The sequence below is a fragment of the Eptesicus fuscus genome, chromosome 9 (genome assembly GCF_027574615.1).
Source record: "Eptesicus fuscus isolate TK198812 chromosome 9, DD_ASM_mEF_20220401, whole genome shotgun sequence".
NCBI lineage: Eukaryota > Metazoa > Chordata > Mammalia > Chiroptera > Vespertilionidae > Eptesicus > Eptesicus fuscus.
This window is the reverse complement of record NC_072481.1, coordinates 4,494,724-4,501,978: the sequence shown is the minus strand read 5'-3', so window position 1 is coordinate 4,501,978 and position 7,255 is coordinate 4,494,724.

Here is a 7,255-nt window from a genome sequence, read left to right as displayed (position 1 = left end):
CCACCCCAGTCCAGGGGTGCCCGGAGGGCAATGGCAGGTGAATTCGGCATGGTGAAGGGCATGGGGAAGGGCAAGGACTCTGACGCCAGACAGACGGAGCTCAGATCCCTGCCCCCCGCTCAGCAGCTGTGGGACGGGTGGCGAGTTACTCAACCCGCCTGGGCCTGCGTTTCCCGGGGTTTGGAGATGCACCTCCCTCCCGGGGATTAACAGCGAGTGTGTGTGTTGTTCTCAGAGCAGCAGCTGGGACGTGGCAAATGGCACTTTTATCTACTCGGACCCCTCACCCTGTGGAGAGAGGGTGTGATTTGTCATTGGCACCCAGTCTGTTAGTGAGGGAACTAGAGGCAACAGGGAAGGACTCCTTCTGCCCACGGAGCTCTGTTCCCCGTTTGCTGGGTGAGAACCCCGCTCTGCATCTCAGTGATCAGTCCGCCCGATGGGCCTGGCCCTGCCGAAGGGCCGCCTCGCAGATCCCGCAGATCCCGCCTCTGCTGGGGACAGCGAGGACAGCCTGGACCTTTAGGCAGGCCAGGGGACGTGCCCTCCTCTGGCGGGGAAACACAATGGAGCCACGTGAGGTTTTTTCCTGGGGATCGGACAGAAGGAGAGAGCTGGACGGCAGGGTCCCGATGTGGAGGAAGCGGGAGGTCTGGATGCTCCGAGGCGGAGGGTGGCTGGAGGGAGAGGGGCTCAGAGTTGGTGAGTGCAATGGTCAGCAAACTCATTAGTCAACAGAGCCAAATATCAACAGCACGATTGAAATTTCTTTTGAGAGCCACATTGTTTAAACTTAAACTTCTTCTAACGCCACTTCTTCAGAATAGACTCGCCCAGGCCGTGGTATTTTGTGGAAGAGCCACACTCAAGGGGCCAAAGAGCCGCATGTGGCTCGTGAGCCGCAGTTTGCCGACCATGGGGCTAGTGCAGGATGGGGTCGGGGTGCTGCACAAAGCGGGAGACAGGGGGGCCGCGGGAGGGAGAGGACGCTGGAGCAGAAGCTCAGAGACAGGAGGCTCCAGGAGCCGGCCCCACGCAGGCCTGCGCTGCGGAGAGGGCGAGTGTCCATTGCCCATGGCTCCTGCCTCCGTTTCCCACGGAGACCCGCTGCCCTGCGGGTCACGCCCTGGGAAGCCCGGGAGCCCGGTGCCTTCACTGCCCCCCAAGCCCTCACAGCTCCCTCTGTGAGTCTGTCGTCACAGCAGCCCCGTGTGGAGCCCACGGCAACTCTTCGTCCATCGGGCCTGGGCTTTGCTTGGGGTCTCCGGTCCTTGGCGCGAGCCTGAGGGGCTGGTGCCTGGCTAACGGGTGGTCAGGGTCGGTAACTAAGCTCATTAAGCCATCGGACCAGCCCGGCCCATCGTTAATGAGGGAACGGGACCAAGAACGAGGGTCCCCCATCTCCTGGGACACATACGCCGTCGACATGAGCCACAGGCAGGCAGCGCCACTCTGGTCGCCTTCTTTCTAACTCACGGTCGTCTTTGGCCCTAAAATTTTCCATTCACTGGAGTTGCCTTGTGTTTGTGAAGCGCGTTGCTGGTTTGCGGGGGGCGGGGGCGGGTGTTGGTCTGTGGCTTCAGTGTCACGTTGGACTCTGGACTGGTTCTGCTTTCATCCATCCGCGTCTCCAGCGCATCGAGGTTGTCTCAGCCTGAGCCCCGTCTGGGAGATGAGCTGACAGGCGTGGCATTTTCACCACAACATGATGTCAGCCCGAGAAAGGACCTTTTGTTCTTCCTCGGTGCCGCCGCGGCGCCATGACGAAGGCCCGCTGAGGCCAAGAAAGAGCAGGGAGCAGGGGGATGCGGTGCGCCCAGGTGAGCAGGGAGGTGCCGTCAGCCAAGGTAAACAGGGAAGCACCCAGGGACGGGAGGGGACCGGCCCGGGGGCACAGGGAGGGGGACCGGCCCCGGGGGCATAGGGAGGGGACCGGCCCGGGGGCACAGGGAGGGGGACCGGCCCGGGGGCACAGGGAGGGGGACCGGCCCGGGGGCACAGGGAGGGGACCGGCCCGGGTCCAGGTGCACAGGGAGGGGACTGGCCCGGGTGCACAGGGAGGGGGACCGGCCCGGGTGTGCAGGGAGGGGGACCGGTCCAGGTGCACAGGGAGGGGACTGGCCCGGGTGCACAGGGAGGGGGACCGGCCCGGGTGCACAGGGAGGGGGACCGGCCCGGGTGCACAGGGAGGGGACCGGCCCGGGTGCACAGGGAGGGGGACCGGCCCGGGTGCACAGGGAGGGGGACCGGCCCGGGTGCACAGGGAGGGGGACCGGCCCGGGTGCGCAGGGAGGGGGACCGGCCCGGGTGCACAGGGAGGGGGACCGGCCCGGGTCCAGGTGCACAGGGAGGGGGACCGGCCCGGGCCCGGGTGCACAGGGAGGGGGACCGGCCCGGGGGCACCGGGCGGGGGACCGGCCCGGGTGCACAGGGAGGGGACCGGCCCGGGTGCACAGGGAGGGGACCGGCCCGGGTGCACAGGGAGGGGGACCGGCCCGGGTGCACAGGGAGGGGGGCCGGCCCGGGTGCACAGGGAGGGGGACCGGCCCGGGTGCACAGGGAGGGGGACCGGCCCGGGTGCACAGGGAGGGGGACCGGCCCGGGTCCAGGTGCACCGGGAGGGGACCGGCCCGGGCCCAGGTGCACAGGGAGGGGGACCGGCCCAGGTCCAGGTGCACAGGGAGGGGACCGGCCCGGGTGCACAGGGATGGGGACCGGCCCGGGTCCAGGTGCACAGGGAGGGGGACCGGCCCGGGTGCGCAGGGAGGGGGGCCGGCCCGGGTGCACAGGGAGGGGGACCGGCCCGGGTGCACAGGGAGGGGGACCGGCCCGGGTCCAGGTGCACCGGGAGGGGACCGGCCCGGGCCCAGGTGCACAGGGAGGGGGACCGGCCCAGGTCCAGGTGCACAGGGAGGGGACCGGCCCGGGTGCACAGGGATGGGGACCGGCCCGGGTGCACAGGGAGGGGGACCGGCCCGGGGGCACAGGGAGGGGGGCCGGCCCGGGTGCACAGGGAGGGGGACCGGCCCGGGTGAGCAGGGAGGGGACCGGCCCGGGTGTGCAGGGAGGGGGACCACCCCAGGGACAGGGAGGCCCCAGCAGCCCAGGTGAGCCGAGGCTCAGGTTGGCGCAGGCCTGGCTGGAAGACGGACCTGGCTACAGAAGAAGGTGTACGTTTGGGCCATAAGTAACACAGATGGGACCTTGTTCTGTTTCATTCGGGAGTTTCCGCTCTGGAATCGTAAGAACAAGTCGTCTGGACAGCGAGTTTTGTCGATGGCTAAGGGCTCAGTTCTGCCTAAGCAGCAAGGCGTGTAGTCCATTTGGGATCAAAACCTCTAAAACACACCACACTCTTCCCACTTTTCTTAAAAAGATAAATGTAATTAAACTTAACGACGGAGGCCCCATTCATATGAAAATTATTATCCTGCACTGTGATGTCTAGATGCCCACAGGGCCCATAACTGTATATGGCTGTCCTCCCCACGTGAAAGGAACCCTAACTCACTATTTTTTATTTCCTATATCTGATATCGGGGGGAGGGGGGGCAGTCAGCCAGCTGACTCAGCTATTAAAGCAATGCACACCCACACTCCTGGTGGCAAACTATTGACCGCCATGGCCAACCAGAACAGAAACGGGACGCGGTGCCGGCACAGGTCCACAGGCCCCGGCCTGGCAGGAGTCAGCCCTGTAGCTGGGGGCCGGGAGGGGGGGCAGGCCGGGGGGGGGGGGGGGCAGGCTGAGAGACCCGGGCAGGACTGGGCAGCAGGGCCACCTGGAGGGACCCACGTGCTGAGCTCATTTGTGACAGTCGGCGGCCAGCTGCGGCCTCTGAGGGTTGTCTCTCTGCCTCTCTTCCCCTCCTGGCTTCTTATTTGCTGCATTTTTATCAGTTTGTCCAGAAATCAGATGACTATGCTTCTTAGAGCTGCATGCACAAGGGGAGTGGACAGAGGGGACCCTGAGGGCCCGGAGGCTGGACTGACACCCACGCACGAGGGCGACACATGCAGCAAGGCGGTGAGGCGGCTTCCTGGCCTCGCCCCGAAGAGTTCCAACAAGTTGCACAACTACAATCCCACAGAGAATTCCCTGCGCACACCCAGCATGGCCAAGAGGTCGGCGCCCCGGACACCTGGAGGTGGGTGTCTGCGAGGGAGCAGGGGCGGGAGGGTGGGAAGGAAGGACGGAGACAGACACAGCCCAGCCCTGGCAGACGCCCCAGCAGGGGAGGGTGAGATTGCAGCACCCACTCAGCAACCAGCAGCCCTGGGGCCGAGGCAGCCGCGGCCTGAACGGCCAGCACACATCACGGCGGGGCCGCGGGGCGGGTGATGCGGCAGAGGGGCAGGTCGGGGTGTCGGATTATTGCCCTCGCTCAGCGGGAAGCAAAGGGGCAGAAGCAGCCTTCTAGCCTGAGTGACCAGTACACGTTTCGCTAACCCCAGTGGAGCAGACGAAGTGGCCGATGCGAGAACCCGCCTCCCCCCACCCACCCACCCATTGCGGGGAAACCATGGAGGGCCAGGCAGGGACCGCCCTCCTTTCTCTACAATCAGCTCAGCAAGCAGGTAGCCTGGAAGAGGCACGTGGCCAAGGCGCCTGAGGAGCCTCCCCAAGAATTCAAAATCTGGAAGTCAAACCCTCTCCCCTCTGGAGACCCACACCACGGAGCAGAACCCTCCCTCCGGGGCTGGCTGTGGCGTGACCGGTCTAACAGGCAGGAGGACCATGGTGGTGACTCGGCACAGAACGCCGAGGAGAGACAGTAGAATCAGATGATGAAAAAGATGAGCATGGCCCTCGCCAGTGTGGCTCAGTGGATAGAGCGTCAGACTGCAGACTGAAGGGTACCCGGTTCCATTCGGTCAAGGGCACATGCCTGGGTTGTGGGCTCAATCCCCAGTAGGGGACATGCAGGAGGCAGCCCATCAATGATTTTCTCCCATCATTGATGTTTCTATTTCTCCCTCCCTCTTCCTTCCTCTCTAAGATCAATAAAATATTTTTTAAAAAAAAGAAAGAAAGAAAAAGATGAACATACTTCTAAAGAGCCACAGAGGAGCCTGGCTGGCGTGGCTCAGTGGTTGAGTGTCAATCTATGAACCAGGGGGTCACGGTTTGATTCCTGGTCAGGGCATATGCTGGTTGTGGGCTCGATTCCCAGTGGGAGGCATGCAGGAGGCAGCCGATCCATGATTCTCTCTCATCATTGATGTTTCTCTCTCTCTATCTCTCTCTCTCTCTCTCTGAAATCAATAAAAATATTAAAAATCCTATATAATAGAGGTAATATGGAAATTAACCCTCACGCCCTCACAAGATGGCTACCTACAAGCTGGCCGGCAGGGGGGTTAGTGAGGGACAACCAAACGACTGAACAGCAGGCTGCATGGGGCGACAAGGCCAGCAGGGGGGGCAGTAAGAGGTGACCAGGCCAGCAGGGGGGAGGGGCAGTTAGGGATGACCATGCCAGCAGGGGGTTGCAGTTGGGGGCGACCAAGCCGGCGGGAGGGGAGGGGGCAGTTAGGGGCAACCATGCAGACAGGCAGGTGAGTGACTAGGAGCCAGCAGTCCAGGATTGTGAGAGGAATGTCCGACTGCCAGTTTAGGCCCGATCCCCGGGATCAGGCCTAAACTGGCAGTCGGACATCCCCCAATGGGTCCTGGATTGGAGAGGGTACAGGCTGGGCTGAGGGGGAACCCCCCCTTCACAAATTTCATGCACCGGGCCTCTAGTAAAAATAAATAAAGAGCACAGAGTAGAATCAGGAGAGCCAACAAAGAAGAAAAAGTAGAAGACAGCAAATAGCAAGCAATTTTGGACTATGAAACTTATTGAAAGGTCTTTTGTTTTTTTGTGGATTTTTTCGCAGATAAGTTGATATTGTAAATGATTATGAACCATCTACATTTAACAAATTAACTAATGTTAATTAACTAATAATCATTGCTATAGGAACTTTCCACTGTTGAATTCACTTTTTATTTTAAAACTTTTATATGTTTAGAACTCAGATGGTGACTTGTGGTTGTGACGTTGACAACACTTAGAAGCATTCTTGCTATCACAGAATTGGTGACATGCTTTGAGAGCCTGTCACATGTTAACATGCCAATGTTCTATGAACCTTTTATAAAAGAACATATGTATATATTTTTTTCTGTCTAGAAGGATTGTTTTATTTTTTAAATCTTTAGTGTTGGAAGTATTACATATGTCCCCTTTTACCCCCCATCAACCCCCTCCAGCCCACTCCTGCCCCCCACCCCAGGCCCTCACTACTCTACTGTCTGCGCCCATGGGTTATGCATATATGCATACAAGGTCTTTGGTTGATTACTTCCCACCCAACCTCCCTCCCCCGCCTTCCCTTCGAGATCTGCATTCTGCTCCATGCTATGGGATATATTTTTAAAGTAAATCTATTGTAATGAACTGTGGGGGAGGAGGGAGAGAAAGAAGAAAAATCCCAAATTAACAATCTAACATTTCACCTTAGAGAACTAGAAAAAGAAGAATAAATAAAGCCCAAAGTCAGAAGAAAAAAGGGAAATTAAAATTACAGCAGAGCCCTAGCCGGTTTGGCTCAGTGGATAGAGTGTTGGCCTGCGGACCAGAGTCCTGGGTTCGATTCCGGTCAACGGCATGTACCTTGGTTGCAGGCTCCTCCCCAGCCCGGGCCCTGGTCGGGGCTCATGCAGGAGACAACCAATCAATGTGTTTCTCTCACACCGATGTTTCTCTGTCTTTTCCTCTCTCTTCCACTCTTTATAAAAATCAATGGAAAAATATCCTTGGGTGAAGATTAACAACAACAAAAATTATAGCAGAATTAAATGAAATAGAGAACAAAAAGACAATAGAAAAAGTTAATGAAACAAAGAGCTGGTTCTTCGAAAAGATAAGATTAACAAGCCTCTGTCTAGGAAAGAAAAAAAGAGAAAAGACTCAAATATTATCAGAAACGAAAGAGAAGTTACAGTGGACACCACAGAAATACAAAAGACTATACAAGAATACTATGAAGGGCTACCTCCTCCAAATTTGATAGCCTGGAAGACAAAACAAATTCTTAGAAATGTACAATCTTTCTAGACTGAACCGTGAAGAACTGGAAAACCTAAATAGATCAGCAATAAAGAAATTAAAACAGTCATCAAAAACTTCCCAACAAGTAAAAGTCCAGGACCAGTTGGCTTCACTAGTGAATTCTACCAAACATTCAAGGAATATGTAATACCTAT